Source organism: Phascolarctos cinereus, unplaced genomic scaffold (genome assembly GCF_003287225.1).
Source record: "Phascolarctos cinereus isolate Bilbo 61053 unplaced genomic scaffold, phaCin_HiC Scaffold_5;HRSCAF=322, whole genome shotgun sequence".
NCBI lineage: Eukaryota > Metazoa > Chordata > Mammalia > Diprotodontia > Phascolarctidae > Phascolarctos > Phascolarctos cinereus.
In genome coordinates this window covers 300,033,815-300,052,943 of record NW_027555958.1, presented here as the reverse complement: position 1 = coordinate 300,052,943, position 19,129 = coordinate 300,033,815, and the positions used below count along the sequence as shown (strand labels likewise).

At 37.6% G+C, this 19,129-nt stretch overlaps 1 long non-coding RNA gene across 1 annotated transcript; it reads right to left on the bottom strand.

Annotated features, from left to right (window-relative positions):
- Positions 1 to 4,819: 4,819 nt before the first annotated feature.
- LOC110215892 (uncharacterized) lies at positions 4,820 to 11,457 on the bottom strand. The gene is made up of 2 exons (XR_002326639.2): positions 8,889 to 11,457; positions 4,820 to 8,267 (listed from the first exon to the last, which is right to left on the bottom strand). It is a non-coding gene; the product is annotated as an uncharacterized LOC110215892 (long non-coding RNA).
- Positions 11,458 to 19,129: the final 7,672 nt, after the last annotated feature.

Genomic DNA, 19,129 nt, shown 5'->3' with positions numbered 1-19,129 from the left:
GACAAATCACTCTTTGCCAAGAAAACTCTAAATGGGGTCAAATAGAGTTGGACTCCACTGAAACTACTAAACAACAACAACAATAACAGACTACCTGAAAATTATAATGGAGTAACAAAATTTGACTCCAGGATACAGGAAATACTCGAACAAAATGAAAAGATAGAGAAAAAAAATGGAAGAAAATAACAAGGTATCTGCTGTCAAAAACAATGGACCTGCAAAACAGATTCAGGAGAGATTATTTATTTTTTTTTTTGTTTTTTAAGGCAATTGGGGTTAGGTGACTTGCCCAGGGTCACACAGCTAGTAAGTATCAAGTGTTAGGTCTGAGGCTGGATTTGAACTCAGGTCCCAGGAGAGATAATTTATGACTTTTTGGGAACTCTGAAAGCTATAGCCAAACAAAAACTTGAATGTCATATATCAAAAAATCATAAAACTACCCAAATCTATTAGAACTAGAAGGCAAAGTGAAAATAGAAATAATCTACTCATATCCTCCTGGAAGAAGTACCAAACTGATCATCAAAGCTGCTCCGTACTAGCTAAGAAATAGAGTGATGGATCAGTGGAATAGGTTAAGTATGCAAGACACAGTAGTCAATGACTACAGTAATCTATAATTTGATAAACCAAAAACCCCAGCTTCTGGGATAAGAACTTATTCTTTGACAAAAACTGCTGGGAAAACTGGAAAAGAGTATGGCAGAAACTAGGCATGGACCAAAATCTCACACTATATACCAAAATAAAGTCAAAATGGGTTCATGATTTAGATATAAAGGCTGATACTATAAGCAAACTGGGAGAGCAAGGAATAGTTTACCTATCAGATTTATGGAGAACAGAAGAATTCATGACCAAACAGGAGATAGAAAACATTACAAAATGCAAAATGGATAACTTTGATTACATTAAATTGAAAAGTTTTTGCACAAAGTCAATGCAACCAAGATTAGAAGGAAAGTAGAAAATTGGGAAAGAATTTTTATAACCAGTGTCTCTGATAAGGGCCTCATTTCTAAAATATATAGAGAATTAAGTCAAATTTATAAGAATACAAGTCATTCCCCAATTGATAAATGGTCAAAGGATATGAACAGGCAGTTCTCAGATGAAGAAATTAAAGCCATCTATAGTCATATGAAAAAATGCTCTAAATCACCATCAGTTAGAGAAATGCAAATCAAAAGAACTCTGAGGTACCATATCACACCTATCAGATTGGCCAACATGACAAAACAGGAAAATGATAAATGTTGGAGAAGATGTGGGAAAATTGGAACACTAATGCATTGTTGGTGGAGTTGTGAAATGATCCAACCATTTTGGAGAGCAATTTGGAACTATGCCCAAAGGGCTATAAAAATGTGCATACCCTTTGACCCAGCAATAGCACTTCTAGGGCTGTATCCCAAAGAGAGCATACAAATGGGAAACCCACATGTACAAAAATATTTATAGCAGCTCTTTTTGTGGTGGCAAAGAACTGGAAATTGAGAGGATGCCCATCAATTAGGGAATGGCTGAACAAGTTGTGGTATATGAATGTAATGGAATACTATTGTGCTATAAGAAATGATGAGCAGGCTGACTTCAGAAAAACCTGGAAAGATTTGTATGGTCTCATGCTGAGTGAAGTAAGCAGAACCAGAAGAATGTTGTACATAGTAATAACCACGTTGTGCGATGACTAATACTGATAGACTTAACCTTTCTCAGCAATACAAGGATCTGAGACATCTCCAAAAGCCTCACGATGGAAAATGCTATCCACATCCAAAGAAAGAACTATGGAGTTTGAATGCAGATTGAAGCATACTTTTGCTATTTTTTTCTTCTGTTGTGTTTTGTTTCCTCTTTCTGGTGGTTCCTTCTATTGGTTCTAATTCTTCCTTACAACATCACTAATGTGAAATTATGTTTAATAGGAATGTATATGTATAGCCTATATCAGATTGTGCATCATCTTGGGGTGGGAGGTAGGGAAGGAGGGGGAGAAAAATTTAAAACTCAAAAGCTTATGGAAGTGATTGTTGATAAATCAAAATTAATTAATTAAAAAAAAGAAATACCAAACTCAGAACATCCAAGAATGTCATAACCAAAATCCAGAACTTCCAGATTAAAGGGGGAAAATACTGCAAGCAGGCAGAAATAAAGAGTTTGAATATCAAGGAATCAAAGAAGTCAAAATCTTGGACTTTGAGATACTCTAAAAGGCAATGAAAAAAAAGATAAAAACTTACAACTACAAGTTGTACACCTGAAAGACAATATAATTCTATAGGGGGAAAATGGATCTTTAACAGGTCTTTTAAGCATTCCTGATGAAAAGATCTAGAGAGGAATAGAAATTTTGAAATGCAATCATAAGACTTGAGAGGAACCTAGTGGGGTAGTTACATTTGAAGAACTGGAAGAAACTGAGGATGATCTACTTACATCCTAATGGGGAAAGAAGAAAAAGTGCCCCTTCAGAACCACACTTTCTCCAAAGGTGACAAAGGGAGTTAATAAAAAACAAATTCAAGGCCTGGCTGTGGTTTTGTTCCAAATTACTAAATTCTAGGACAGCTAAGTGGCTCAGTGGATAGAGCACTGACCCTAGAGTCAGGAGGACCTGAGTTCAAATCTGACCACAGACACATAATACTCACTAGCTGTGTGACTCTGGTCAAGTCACTTAACCCCAATTGCCTCACAAAAAAAGGAAAAAAAAGGGAAGAGATGTTCATATATAATCTGCTAATAATACAGCAAACCACAAATTATTAAATTCAAAAATGAAAAAGAATTAACAATTGAAGATGGAATAAAGTTATTAGAAATTATTTTGCTCAATCATATGCCAACAAAATTGATAACTTAAAAGAAATGGATGAATACTTAACAAAAATCTAAAATCCCCATATTAACAGAAGAAAAAATAGAGACTTTAAATAACCTAATCTCAGAGAAACTGAACAAACTATAGAGGAAAGGGAAAAAAATCCTGGATTGGAGGGATTCACAAGTTAATTCTTTCAAAAATTCAACAATTAATTCTAACAATATGAAATGTTTGCAAAAACAGGAAAAGAAGGGATCCTTCAAATTCTTTCTATGAAATAAATATTGCCTTGATGTCTAAAAGATATAAGGCAGAAAGAAGAGAAACTATTGATCAATATCACTAATAAACATTGGTAAAAAAAATCTGAATAAAATATTGACAAAGAAGCTACATAATAACCAAGTTGGATTTTTAACAAGAATGCAAGGTTTGTCCAGTATTAGGGAAACTATAGACCATATTAGTAACAAAAAACAATAAAAATCACATGATTATATTAAGAGTAATAGAAAAAGCTTTTGACAAAAAACAACATCTATTTATGGGTTGGGATTTTTTTTGATTTGTTGGTTTTGCTTTTGTCTTTTTGAGCCCTGATCTCCCTGAATTACCCACTACGGTGAATTGCACTTACAATGCCAGTGCAGGGGTCACTCCAGGGCCCAAATCCAAAACTGATTAGCACAGAGACTTTAACCTGTTCCATTTTTTCAACTCCAGCCAGTTGACTGCTCCTTAGGCAGCCTAGAGAAAGGCTCTTTATATTGATGCCATACTTAGTGTACACATCTATTTGGAGGTAGTCTTACAGCAACTCAGAACTCCTGACCTCAAGCTTCAGCCTCTCCAGCAGGAGTGTGCCATCATGCCCACTGTATTTTCAAAATTTTTAAAGCATAGGAATAAATGGATCTTTCCTTAATAAAGTAAAGAGTATCTATTTAAAACCAAGAGCTCTCATTATCTGTAAGGGAGAAACTAGTGGCTTTTCCAATAAAATCAGGGGTAAAGTAAGGAACGTCCACTATGACTACTATTATTTGATATATTTCTAGAAATGCTAGGTACAGCAATAAGACAAGAGAAAAAAAGGAAATAAACACAAAGAGAAAATAAAATTATTGCCTTTTGTAAATTATATGATTTACCAAGAGAATCCTAGAGCTTCAACTAAAACATTAATTGAAACAATAACTTTAACAAAGCAATGGATCATAAAATAAATCCATATAACTTATCAGTCTTGCTGTATATTACCAACAAAACCCAGCAGGAAGAAATATAGAAACACCATTCAGAATAACTACAAATTGTGTAAGATATTTGGGAATCCATTTTCCAACACATGAATCATATGAAAATAACTATAAAACACTTTACAGAAATAAAAAAGACACTTAAATAATAGGAGACATATTAATTGCTCATGGTTGGGATGTGCTAACATAATAAAAATTATAATAGTACCTAAATTAATTTACAAGTCTCAGTACTATACCAAACTACTAAATAGTTACTTTGTAAAACTAGAAAAAAATTGCAACAAAATTCATCTATAAGAGCAAAACATCAAGATTTTTTTCCACAGATTTATTTAATTTTTTTTTGGGGGGGGAGCAAAAACATCAAGAATTTCAAGGTAAATAATTTTTTTAATTGAGAAGGAAGAGGGCCTAGCAGTACTAGATATCAAACTATACTACAAAGCAGTAATCATCAAAACTACTTGGCACTGGTTTAAAAATAGAAAAACTGAACTGTGGAATGAGTTCACTATAGAGAAAACTGGAAAGCAATCTGGCAGAAATTAGGTTTATACCTATATCTCACATTTTATACTTCAATAAACTCCAAATAGATACATGACCTAGAAATAAAAGTTTGTGTTATAAACAAAATAGAGGAGCATGAACCAAGGTACTTTTCCCAAGTATAGGAAGGAGAAAAGTTCTTGACCAAAGTATAGAAAGGATCACAAGATAAAATAGTTAATTTTTATTACATAAAATTGAAAAGTTTTTACACAAAATTAATCAATGAGAAAGCAAGGAGTTAACTGGGGGGAATAATCTTTGCAGCAAACTTCTCTGATAAAGGTCTGATATTCAAGATATAAGGGGAACTCAGTCAAATAAATAAGAACAAGAGCCATTCCCCAATAAATAAGTCATCTAAAGATATGAACAGGCAAGGGAAGAAATCCAAGCTATTAACAACCATATGAAAAAAATGCTTCTAATCACTAATAAAAGAAATGCAAATCAAAACAACTCTGAAGTTCTACCCCACTCCCAACAGATTGGCTAAGATAACAAAAAGGGAAATGTAAATTACAGGACAGGAACACTAACATACTGTTATTGGTGCTATAAATTGTTCCAGTCATATCTGGAAAGCAATTTGGAACAGTGCCCAGAAAGTCATTAAGTTATAGTGACTATAGCAGACCCTTCAACCCAGTGATACCACTCCTATGCTTTAAGTTCAAAGAGATCAAAGAAAGAGGAATAGGACCCATACAAAAATATTTATAGCATTTCCTTTTGTTATAGCAAATAATTAGAAACTGAGAGGAAAGAAGGAGGAAGGGAGAAAGACAGGCAGGGAAGGAGGGAGGGAGGAAGGAAGGAAGGAAAGAAGGAAAAAAGGAAGGAAACAAGCATTTATTAAGTACCTGCTGTGTGCCAGGCACAATGCTAAATGCTTTACAAATATTATCTCATTTCATCTTCAAAAACAATCCTAGGAGGATAGAGGAGACAGACAGAGGTTAAGTGTCACACAGGGCCACACAGTTACTAAGTATCTATGGCCAGATTTGAACCTAGTCTTCCTGACTCCAGACCTAGCATTCTATCCCCTGCTGGAGGTGCCCATCAACTATGAAATGACTGAACAAATGATGATATATGAACAGAATGGAATGTTTGTTGCATTGTAAGAACAATGAAAAAAGATAGATCCAGAAAAGCCTAGGAAGACTTATATGAAGTAATACAGAGTGAAGTGAGAAAAAGCAAGAGAACAATTTATACAATAACTACAACATTATAAAGAAAAACTGTTGTAAAAGACATAAGAAATCTGATCAACTCCAGAAGACTGATGATAAATCATACTTCCCACCTACTGGCAGAGAGATGATAAACTAGAGGTGCAGAATGAGACTCACATTTTTCAGACATGGCCTATGTGTAGGTTTCTTTTATTTGTACTTGTTACAAGGGCAGGCTTTTTCTCCCCCAAGGAGAGGTATGGAGGGAAAGGAAGGCTAGTGATAGCAATGCCCAGGAGAAAAAAAAAAAGAAGAAATAAAGTGTTAATGGAACATTTTTAAGATGTACATACAGAAGAGAGTAAAAAGAAGTTCAGAGAGACTCAGAGAAGCAGGATAGTTTTGGAACTACAGTATTAAATTTATTATATACTTTAAAAAGAAACAAGCTATACATAATAGACTTTTAGTTTCTTATAGAATCCTCTTTTTCTGTTCTTTGTATATGGAAATGATCATGTTTCTTCATGTTTGTCAAGTTCATAAAAATAAAAAAGTTTTCTTAAAAGAAGGGTGTATGACTTATGAAAGAACTTCTTCTGTAAAGAGCTATATTAACTACATCATTAGGTCTCCCCCAAAATTGCCAATTTTGTCTGAATTATCTAGAAGCTATCACAGACTTGGCACTCTGGTCTAAAATGGAGAATTTCAGACTAGAATTTATACATATGCCATAGGGACATATACCATAGATCTTTACTACAGAAGAATATTTAATAAATAGGAAATAATGCATTAAGAATTCTGCTAATATCCTCAAATATTCCAGCATTTAAAGAAATTTTTTTTTCAAAATTCTTCTCTTGGCATTTATGCATCTTTCAAATTGTCATTGCCAAATATTATCATACAATAAAATGTTAAAATCACAAGTGGTAAAATACATCATTTACTCTTCAGTATGTGGTTATTTATGATACAATAGTTTATGTTGCATCAGGGTTTTCATTACAAAACTTGACTTGTGGAATGAGAAGAAGAGATTATTGCTTAATTCTTAAGAGTTTGTTCCAAAGACCCAGTCTTCGTAAATATTGAGTCATAGAATTTTAAAGCTGGAAGGCACCTTGGAGACAACCTATTCCCCCTTCATCATTTGACAAATGAGAAAACTGAGGTCTAGAGAAGGGACTTGACTTGCTCAATGTCATAAAGCTAATTAGTGGACAAATTGGGCCTGGAACAGGACTCTGTGTATAGAATCCTGACCTGATTCTCCTTCCGTGAGCTTAAAGAATGTAAGTTTTTCATTTCCAGTATAACTAAAAAGTATCTCCTCAGTCCTCGTTATTTGAAAACACAGTACAAATGTTTCAATTTGTATTAAGTTTATAATACAAGATGTTAATTTTTCATGTTCATTTCTTTTAAAAATAGATCATAGGACATGGAAAGGATATTCCTAGACACCCCAGCCTCAACTTTTAAATTCTGAGGCTAATCTGCACTCTAGACTGGGTCTATGCTTTCTTCAACCCTATTTGGATAGAGGATTCAGATGATGCTGATTGATAATACAAAGACACAAAAAATGCCTTTTTGGAGGAAGGTGCAACTATCTCTACAACATTCATATTTGGGGTACAATATATACAGAGATTTCATAACAAACCCTTCTCCTCTGGGCCAAAGGTGCAGAATGTGGCCATCTTATTTGTGATTTACAATTCCAGTTCTTCAATTCATCTGGCACAAAGAATGAGGATTTACATACCACAATTTCTCTCTTTATAATGAGGACCTGGGGCAGTAGGATGGGGAAGGAATGATAAAGCAGCATTAAAAGCTGAAAAGATGAGTTTATGCAGCCTAAAGAGAGCAGAGCTGGAGACAAGTTCTAAAAATGAGGTCCCAAAGTTTTGACGAAGGAGTGAAAAATGGATCCTATTCCCTTGCAATAATGTATTTAGTCCATATATGGAGACGTACAAGTTGTCCTTGATTTTATATGGGAAATCCTTGCATGTGGAAGCCCTAGTGAGAAGGAAAAGGGAGAAAGGACACATGAGAGATTGTACAATAAGATTCACTTGCCCACAGAACCAACAAAAGGCTGTCTCAAATCTTATTTTCTAGCAGCCCTTCATGGGGACTTTGGTGATTTCACATTCCAACTCTCTTCTTGGGGCTTTTCTTCTGCCACTTGAACTCATCGCGGCCTGCATAGCCTGCCAGCAACATCCATGAATTCTGCTGGACATGCTGAGATGCAGCTGCTTCTCAGCCTGCCTCTGGCTTCCATTTCAAAATGCCATTTGCTTGCCAAGGGTTAACAGTCTCCAGAAGGCTCTGGGAGAGGTCCCGTTAGGGCAGTAATCTGTGGCTGCTGCTGAAGATAAGAAGTCTCTTGTTGAACTGGGGGACCCGGAGCTGCAGAAAATCCAGAGAGGAGGGACAGCACAGATGTGAACACAAGCAACAACCTCTGCTCAGAATCCACCCTTCCCTCCCTCGCTGCACCCCCACCCCCCATTTTCCCTATGAAGGAGAAAACCAAATCCAGCTCAACACATGTGCATGAATATGTCCCTGGAGTGTCCCAGATGAAGAGAAACACAAGACCTTCCCTCCCGCAAATAAATCTCATTTGTCTCATCTTCAAGCCAGAATGAGTCACTGACAAATGCATTTATAATTGCACTGTTTCTATAAACCTGTCTGCTGATGAGTACAAACACTCTATCTACAGCTTGTGGGAAAGGAGGTTTGCCGACTAAAAATTTGACTCGAACAAGAAATGAAGAACAATAATTCCTCCAGCCCCTGCCTTCTTCCTCCCTTAAATCTTTTTTTATTATGAAAAGAATGGTTACATAAAAACAAGATCCCATAATAGTTTAAATTAGGCCCAAACATATTTTTGAACCAGAAAACAACTATTTTTAAATGACTATTTCAAGATACTTTAAGAAGCATTAGAGCAATGCAGCAAAGGAAAACGAAAAGAAATATTTTTTTAGGGGAGGAAAGGGTTTCTGGATCCATTAGTACCCGAAGTGATGATCTGATGATCAGAAGCACAAGTCCACTTGGACGTGGGCAGGCAGGTTGCTCGGCCTCTGGACTCCATCCTTCTCTTCCACAAAGCCTTCCTCCCCACCAAGAAGGCTCCTAGGATGCTAGAGCACATAGATGATGTAAGACAGGATAACCAGACCTATAATAGCGAAGAACATCAGAATGAAAATATCCAGCATGGTGGATGCTTAGGCTTCTGGGAAACCCGGGAGCTGTAGGCACTGATGCTGCAGCAAGGGAAGGAGGGAGGGAGGAAGGAAGGGAGAGAGGAGGGAGAAAGGGAGAGAGGGAGGGGGGTGAGACAGTGAGCAGGAGAAGCGGAAAGCTCCCTCCTCCCTCCCACCCCCCTGTCCTTATTCCCACCCCACTCCCTGGCTGGGGAGGGGGGTGGGATTGAGATGTCGCTGCTACTCCATCACCACCCTTTTCTTTCTCTACCCTGCTCCATGTCAGCCAATCAAAACTCCAGTGTCTAAATAACCTGGGAAATGCTAGATTTAGACAGGGTACCACAGAGGAGACATTAATTCCTCTCCAGGAATGTAGTCTCATTCATTTGTATCCACATAGCAAATTGGCATATCAGGATTTAAAGGATTTAATCTCTAGGGAATCCACCCCTCACTCCTTCTCCCTTTCTCCTCCCTGATTCCACCCTAGTCACAATTCTGGTCCTGGAAAAATACCAATAGGCTGTGACTCAATGACCAGTCCGAAAGATGGTTAGTTTGCTATATATATTAAGGCAAATAAGATATTGTGCAGGAGGGGGTTAGTTTATCATCTCTGGATCATTGATATTTAATCCACCTTCTCCAAAAATCTTTCCTTCCTTTACCTTTACTTCGGTAATGATATCTCCTTTTCCTTGGATCTTCTCAGCATTTAGGTACATTAAGTGCTCAGCTTAGCAGCATTTGGAAGCACTCTGTAAGCATTCTTAAATCTTTTATCAGTATGTTCTGTGACTCCCCCTCCTTGGAGCTAGGATCATATGCCAGATTCCCAACTGTAGGTCCTATCACTAGATGATAGATGCAAAGGGTACAGACTTCAACCCTAGAAGGGGTACACAACTGTCCTCCACCCAGTGCACCCCCCTCATCATATCCCTTCCCCACCAATGGCCGTGTCCTATCTGAAGCTCCCTGAAGGCACTAAGCTTTTAATCTAGTTTTGGTGGTACCCACACCAATCTTAGGATAGTGTATGTATGTACCATAATTTCTGGTTATACATCTTGGCTTCCAACTCCCTGAACACTTAGTTTCTCAGTCCTCTTCTTGTCACCCAAGTTGGTTTGAGGAAACATGTTTATAGCTGGGGCCAGAGTAGAATACCTTTCCCGTAGCCTGCTGAGCAGCTTTCCACCATCCTGTCATTTCCCCATACCTAGGCCGGGTCACCAAGGAATGTCCAGAGCTTCAGATCACTGCCGCTAGGAAAAAAAAAAATCCTATATTCTGCTCTCCAAGCCTCAAGAGGCAGAAGGCACCAACATCAAAACAAAGGAGGAAAATGTCCAGAGGTCAGAACATTGAGGCTTTTCACTTCCCCCAAATGATATGAAGGCAGCAAACTTGGTATGAAAACTAAACAACTTTAAAAAAAAAGAAAGAAAAAGAAAACTTTTAGTTTTAAGTCTTTTAGACTTAAATTTACATAACAGCATTTCCAAGTCAGAGAGGGCAAATGAGCAACCAACAAAAGGACACACTATTTGCCAACTGAATTTCATTCTATTAGAAAATGTTATGTGGAAGTAGAGCTAAGAAGGTGGAGTGGTAGAAACCAGTATGGTGGAGCTCCCAAATCCTGATGGGGAAATCCAGAAAAAGTCACAGTGACTTATTTCTTTAGCACAGTTTGGCATAAGGAGAGGGCCAGGGAGGTCATGGATGCTGAGGACTGGGGTCAGAACAGAAGCATGCCACCTAGGGCACTCTAGTGCCCAGGTAAAGGCTGTGTACCAGGCCAAGAGGAGATCTGAGACCCATGCCAGCACACTGGAACCAGGTGCGAACTGATAGCTTTGTCTCCCATTACTCAGTTTCAGGTCATAGACCCAGGGTGGACTGAGAAACGGACTTCTTTGGGTAGGGAGGCTCTGAATGATATACCAAGAAAAGACAAAGTTCAGAAGCCATCAATGGCAGTAGCAGCAGTGTGTCTCAGGCCTCAGAGGCAACACGAGGTCTCATTTCCAGCATCTATCCCAGCCTGCAGAGGAATAACCAGATAATCCCAACCAAAGAGGAACCTCTAATTCTGCCACTATGAACCAACAGAGCTTTCCAGCCAGATGATAAGGGTTGAATCTAACAGCAGTCTACTCTTGCTCAGACCCATATTCAGGTCAAGAATTTGCAGAGCTCAGACCAGATAGGCAGTAAACAGACTTTGCCCCGAATCAGACCATGCAGGGAATCACTGAATGTTGCAAGTCCCCTGCCTGTCACTGAGATCCTGATATAACACAATTCAATATCCCCAAAAAGCAGTCCAGACGTTCCCTGAAGAAGTATGGCAGAGCCCAGCCCTAACATTAAGTCTAAAGTCAGAAAGTAGGCTGGAAGAATAAACAATACAAAAGGAAGCCCATAATAAAGAGCTATTATGATGGCAGGGACACTCAAGATATAAACTCGGAAGAAGAGAATGACTGCAAACATCTACAAGCAAAACCTCAGAGAAAAGCATAGACTGGGCAAAAGACTCAACTAATACTCCTGGAAGAGATGAACCAAGAGTTTTTTTTTTAAGAAAAGAACCAAAAATTTTTTTAAAAATTTTATAAATGAAATGAGAGTGCTTAAGGGAAAAAATGGAAAAGAAATGAGAGTTTTGGAAGAAAGATTTGGAAAGGGAATTTTTTTGCATAAGAAGTACAAAACCATTCCCAAGCAATGAACTCCCTGAAAATTTAAATAGACCAAACAGAAGCCAATGACTCCATAAGGAAATAAGAAATATTAAAACAAAGTCAAAAGACTGAAAAAAAAATAGAAGAAAATGTTAGGTATCTCGTAGAAAAATCAACTAACCTGGAAAACAAATCAAAGAGAAAAATTTAAGAATCACTGGACTATCTGAACATCATGACAAAAGAAGAACCTAGCCATCCTATTTCAAGAAATCTTAAAATAAAACTACCTGATCTCTTAGAACAAGGGGGTGGGATAGAAATAGACAGAAATCTACTGGTCATCTCCTGAAAGAAATGCCCAAACAAAAACTCCCAGGAATATCATAACAAAAATCCAGAGTTTCCAAGTCAAAGAAAAAATACTGCAATTATTCAGAAAGCAAATTCAATTAATAAGGAGCCACAGTTAGGATCACACATGATTTAGCAGCCACTACTATAAAGGAGAAAAGAATTTGGGATACAATAATCCAGAAGGCAAAAGATAATAGCCAAAACTAACTTAACAAGGAAAACTGACTATGATGCTACAGAGATAAAAGTGGATCCTTAATGAAATAGAGGACTTCCCAAGCATTCCTGATGAAAAAACAAGAGCATGCAATAATGAAGAGAAATGTAAAAAGGTAAACATAAACAAACAATGATAAGGGACTAAACAAAGATAAAGTTATGTTCAAATATGGGGAGAAGATAAAAGGGAACAGATTAACAAATTATGGCATATAAATGTGGAATACTATTGTGCTGATATGTTATCAACATAATGACCAATAATGATTTCCAAGGACTAATGATGAAACCTGTTGGCCACCTCAATTTATGGCATATAAATGTGGAATACTATTGTGCTGATATATTATCAACATAATGACCAATAATGATTTCCAAGGACTAATGATGAAACCTGTTGGCCACCTCTTTATATAGAGGCGAAGGATTCAGAATACAGAAAAAGATAAAACAGAGTGGGGAAGGGGTAGGAATGGCCAATATGGAAATTTATTTTGATTTATAAATATATGTTTGTAATTGGCTTTGTTTTTCTTGTGTTATCAGTTGGGAGAAAGGGAATGAGAGATTAAGAAGGTGGATTTTGACTGATTAAAACAAATAAAATATTAAAAAGGTAAGAAAAAATATATAAAAATATGAATGTAGCCTTCATTATTGTTTAGCTGTTGGGGGAAGCAGAGAAAAAGTGACAATAATCATTCTTAATTTTTACATTTTTCTATGACATTTAGTTCTGTAAGAGAACCTTGAAGAAAAAAAAGGAAGATTAAGGATAAAATAGTTGGCAAGGAAAAAGCAGGAAAAAGTAAGCAGAGTAAATGGATGGCTAAAGCAAAATGGAAGAGTATTTGTCCGTAGGGCAAGTTAGTGCAGCATCTATATAGGAGATTGGTGTAAGGGGGAGAGGAGGCAGGATATAGCTGAGGAGCTGCTAAAATTAAGGAAAGGAAATTAGGTGTGGCTGCCAAGTCCCTAAGAGGGAACAGTAGGTTGTAAAGGCCCTGATGAAGTAATAAAAGGTGAAGTGTAAATACCCACAAGTATTTCTGGGGGGAAAAAAAGGCTAAAAATCTCAGTATAGAGACCATGTGGAATTTTGCAGTGACTTGCAATGAGTATATCTCTGACACAGCCAAGGGGCTGCCATATAGGATGAGGCAGATTTACCTCCTAGAAAAGAAGGTGAAGAAATTTAGCAATGCCACACTCCACATTCCAGATTAACAGGGAGAATGAAGTGTCTTCCCACCTACCCACCCCTAGAAAAGAGAAACAAAAGTCAATGAGTAAAAAAAAAGAGAGAGAGAATCTGAAGAGAATGAGAGAAAACCTCCTTAAGAGGAAGCTGGAGAAAAAAAGGATGTTATCTAGATGAGGAAGACAAGGAGAAGGACAAGTACACATAGAGTTAAAATAACAAATTCAAAGTTTTTCCTGAAGAGGATAAATCAGTTGTTAGTCCTCCAAGGAATGAAATTATAAAGTTATCAAAGTATCAGGTAAGAGGTCATCCAGGAATGTCCAGAAGAAGAAATGAAGAGTAAAGGGGGTTTGTTCTGGGATACAGAAGTAGCTATTTATCACTTGTCAATGTGATAACAGTAGAGAAGTCTATTGTCCTCCCCCAGGCATGTATTCAAGACAGAGCAGAGAATCTCCCAAGACTTTTCAAAATAGATAATGACTATGGCTTCTAATGAATCTTGAGCACAAAAGATACTGACAGAAGGAACTTTGTAAGTATTGTCTAAGATTACAAAGCCTTGGACAAGAAACTGAAAACCATAGAGATACTGGTTGGGTGTGTTTTCCTCAAAGCTGCTAATGGAAGACAAGGGATACAGAAGTGCAAAATAGGTTTTGGCAGGCTAAGAAGGTGGTATCTGTGAATGGGATTTTGATTTCTGGACCAGTACTTAAAATGTAGATATGACAGTCTCCTGGACAGGGACAGACTCTGACAAAGGATAAGAATGTATTTGTCTAACAATGCAATGACCAACCATGATTCTGGAAGACTGATGATGAGCCATGCTATCTACCTTATAGCAGAGGTAATGAATTCAAGACGCAGCCTGAGACATACATTTTTGGACAAGGACAATGAGGGAATTTGTTTCGCTTGATTGTGCAAGACTTGTATTTTTCTTTCTCTTTGGAATTGGGGGGAGGAATTGGAAGGAAATAAAATAAAGGCTTGTTAATTGAATTTAAATTAAATTATGCAAAAATACTTGTACATTTTTGTGTTTGTACATACATATACACACATAAATACATACACATATGTATATGTACACACATACACATACATACACTTACACCAAAAAGAAAAATCCCATATATACCAAAATAGTCATAGCAGCACTTTTTGTGTTAGCAAATAACTGGAAACATGGATTAGGAGAATAGCTAAACCAGTCATGATAGAGAAATGTACTAGAATATTACTGTACTGTAAGAAACAATAAAGATGATGAATACAGAAAAGCAAGGGAAAATATATGCAAACCGAAGTAAGCACAACTAGGAAAACAACATGCACAATGTCTACAACAATGTAAATAGAAACAGCAACAACAAAATAACCATAATTGAATGCTGTGAAATGATAATAATCAAACTTGGCTACAAAGAAATAAGATGGAACCTCCTCTCACTTCTTTGCAGAATTGGGATACTATGATCTTCCATATGATGTCATTGTGTATAATGTCAATATGTTGGTTTTGTTGAACTAGTTTTTTTGGAGGGTTTTCCCCTTTCTTTTTTATTCTTTGTTATGAAATGGATCTCTAGGAAGGGGTGTGGAAAAATACATTTGGAAGTGTAAGTGATATAAAAACAATAGACTTCAGTAAAGTTTATTTTTGAAAAATAAGAGATGGGGGAGGAAAATGTGTATGTGAATTCATATTATAAGAACATCTTAGAAAGAAGGAAAGAGAATAGCTGTCGAGACATTTGAAAATCCATAAAAGACAAAATCCAAGCAAGGAGCTATTGGCAAAAATCCATGGCCTCCATTCCCCAATAGATAAGTGGTCAAAGGATATAAATAAACAGTTCTCAAAAGAAGAATTTCAGACTATTAACAAGCATGTGAAGGAATGCTCCAAATTACTAACAAAAGCAATGCAAATCAAAACAACCCTTAAGTTTCACTTTGCAAACTGCAAATTGGCAAAGTACAAAAGATGGCAGTTGGAGGGGTTATGGGAAGATAGACACACTGGTGAATAGTTGGTGGAGTTGTGAATCGGTACAACCATTCTGGAAAGAAAGCAATTTGGAATTATGCTAATAAAGTAACTAAAATGCTCATACTTCTTGACCCAGAAAATCCGCTGCTGAGCTTGTAACCCAAGAAGGCCATTGATAAAAAGAAAGTCCCCATATAAATCAAAATATTTTGTGATGGCAAAGAATTTAGAAACAAAGTAGATGCCCATTGGTCAAATTGTGGTACATGAATATAATGGAATATAAAGTGCTATGAGAAATGATAAATGTGATGAATAAAGAGAAGCATGGAAAAATCTACGCGAAATGATGCAGAGTGAAATAAGCAGTCGAAAAAAGTAACAACAACAAAAAAACCAACAACAACAACCCAATGAGTTGTCAATTCTGCTGTAACATGATATGTGTTCCTAAAAAGCACTAAACTATGCAAAATTGAGCAATAGAAACCACTGTGGGGAAAATGAGGTTAGGGCCACAACACTCAAACATTTTTTCAGTGACATATCCAAAAAAAAAGAGAGGAACCTAATAAAAACAGTAATTTTACACATGTTAAGTGGTTAAGAAATGCATTTGTTTTTAGCTGTGTCTGACTACATGAGTCCATAGACTTTTGGCAAAAATAGTGGAGTACTTCACCATTTCCTTCTCCAGTGTGCCCCCCATTTTATAGATGAGGAACTGAGGGAAACACACAGCTAGTAAGTATTTTTGACGTCACATTTGAACTCAGATCTTCCTGACTCCAAGCCTGGTACTCCGGCCACTGTACCACCTAATGGCCCAAGAAACACACAGATACTACTATACATAGGAGCATAGTACTCAGCCTGAGCAGGGTATAATTCTGAGCAAGAGGTCATGGTGAAAGTAGGGGTGAGGTAGAAGGGAGGGTGTGAAGACCAGCCGTCCTCCCTCCACCCCCAACTCCTACTGCACCAGAAGATACAGAGTATGACACCTTACCTTGACAAAAACCTGAAGTGTGCTTGTAGAGGGGGTCATTGGAAAGGTTGTAACTTATGAGTTATTGTGAAGAGATACACTTTTCTGTGTGGTTTCTCAAGGAAGAAACTGTGCACAAGAAATCCTTTTTATGCTCAAAATGTTCCCTGATGTCAACTGCATTGGAACAAATTTGTGTTTTTGAAATAGGCATTATAACAGTGTTTAATCCCGTCTAGACCCCTTCTCTTTTACCGCAGTCACCCCAGGCTATTGGCTCCTCCTTGATTCCATCCAAATCTTCCCACAATCTTTTTCACTATAAAAAAAAAGAGTCTTGTCTACCAAATGAGCAGATTTTTAAAATCCTGCCTGCTTCTGTTGGTGATACAATAAACCTTGTCTCTGATGGAAAGAAGGCTTAAGGGGTCAAATTCTTTCGAGGCAGAAACCACACCTTTTGCCCTTGAATTTGGGGGCTCCCAAGACCCCTAGACTGCAACAGCAGGACTTACTGTATACACAATGACTATAACAATGTCAATGGAAAAAACAACCACACACACCCAAAATATCCAGAGTGAATGCTGCAAAATTATAAAGAAAAAGCATCGTCCAAAAGAAAAAAGCATGGAAAAAGAAAAGCATGGAAAATTCTCAACAATGAAATTCTGAAGACACAAAGTGAAACCAATCCAATTAAGAAACAAAATAGGATTTGTCTGATGAGATTAATAGGGAACTCATCAACCAAGGTAGATTTTTGAAAGATGGGTAGGTTGTTTGATTGTTGTCCTTCATTCTTGAAGAGGATCAAAACATCACTGTGTGGGCATCAAGGTACCGTGTGGTGTGTCCGAGTGTGGCTGATCTGATCAGTCTGAGCTCGGAAGGCTCTACCACAGGTCAGGCACAAGCAGTCCATGTAAACATCTGGAGTGGAGGTGTCTCTAAATTTGCGCATCTCACATTTCTTGTTGAAGCAAGGACTCAAGGTAAAGGCTTTAGGATTTCTAACACTAAGAATGAGCTAAGCCAGGCATGGGGAACCTGTGGCCTTGAGGTCACACAAGGCCTTCTAGGTCCTCAGAATGGTCTATTGTGAAAAATAAGAGTTAAGTTTCCACATAAGTAGATAAAAAATAGCACAGACAAGCTAACTTCTCCGTCCAGGGGGTGAGTGACAATTCTAGGCACAAAATGTATGTTAAGGGGTGGGGATCACATGTATATAAAATACAGGAACAGGGCATATAAGGAAGATTATAACCCACCCAGAAGGATTAGGACCAATACTGATCCAGAAGGGAGGAGTTAGGCAATTACTAACTATAAAGCTTACTCTTACTTCTGTACTTGGCATACTCTCCCCTTCAAAGGAAGTGTGCCCGCTTCTCAAGAAACGAAAGGACGTACTTCAACCTCTTTAATAAAAAGTGTTTGAGACACCGGTCTTCGGAACTGAGTCTGGGGTTTTCTTTATAACACTATGAAGTTTGGATTCAAAGTGTCGCACTTGAGGACCTCGAGGGTGCAGGTTTCCCACCCCTGAACGAAGCTGTTAAGGGAAGCTAAGGTCATTGACAAGATTTTTAGGAGAAGAAGGAGCACCATGGGAGCAGCTAGGTGGCACTGTGCATAGAGCTCTGGCCTTGGAGTCAGGAGTACCTGAGTTCAAATGTGACTTCAGACACTTGACTCTTATGAGCTGTGTGACCTTGGGCAAATCACTTAACCTTGATTGCCTCAGCAAAAAAAAAAAAAAAAAGAAAAGAAAAGAAAAAGGAGCATCAAAGAAAGACTGGGACTATTGCTTGGAATGGATAAGATTTTGATAAGTGAAAATAAAGGCATCAGAACTATTCCATTCTTCTCTTCCAAGAAAAATGACCTTTGTGGCACAAGTGACCTTTAAAAAACAAAACAGTTAACAAGAACAAGGATCATGGAGGAAACAGACAGCAGTAAGGTGCCCTTGATGACTTCACCTAAACCAAATGGACTGTATTCTCAAGAGTAAAGAATTGCAGAAGTGATCGCTGAACCACTCCCTCTGATGTCCAAAACATTGTGGAAACTGAGAGAAGTCAGTAAAACCAGAGAAGGGCAATTGGCCCCTTCCCCAGAAAAAAACAAAGAGAACACAGTCCACAATATTAGCTACTGAGCTTGACTTGGATTCTTCAGAAGATTTTAGAAAATAGCATTAATACTTGGAATAGTTGTGTAAGAAAAGATTAGCAGTTAGGCTTCCACAACAGAACAAGGGAATTCTGAGGACTTCCAAAATCTTGTGTATAGTCCCTCAACCAATCAGAAAGTGCTTCAAACATTCTGCAAACAACTAGTTCCTTAAGAAGAAGCCCTGGAGGCTAAACCAGTTGCAACCTGCTGGGTTCAAGGACTGGGCCTCGACAGGGCAAAGGCTTTTCTCCACTGCACTTGCTTAATAAGCTTATTGAATATTAACTGACACACCCCAAGGGCGGAGATAGCTGCCATTTTTGAACCTGGGACACACGAAGTGGGAGGAGTTAACAGAACACGGAGGAACATGAGATGGGCTGGCCAGGAAGAGTGT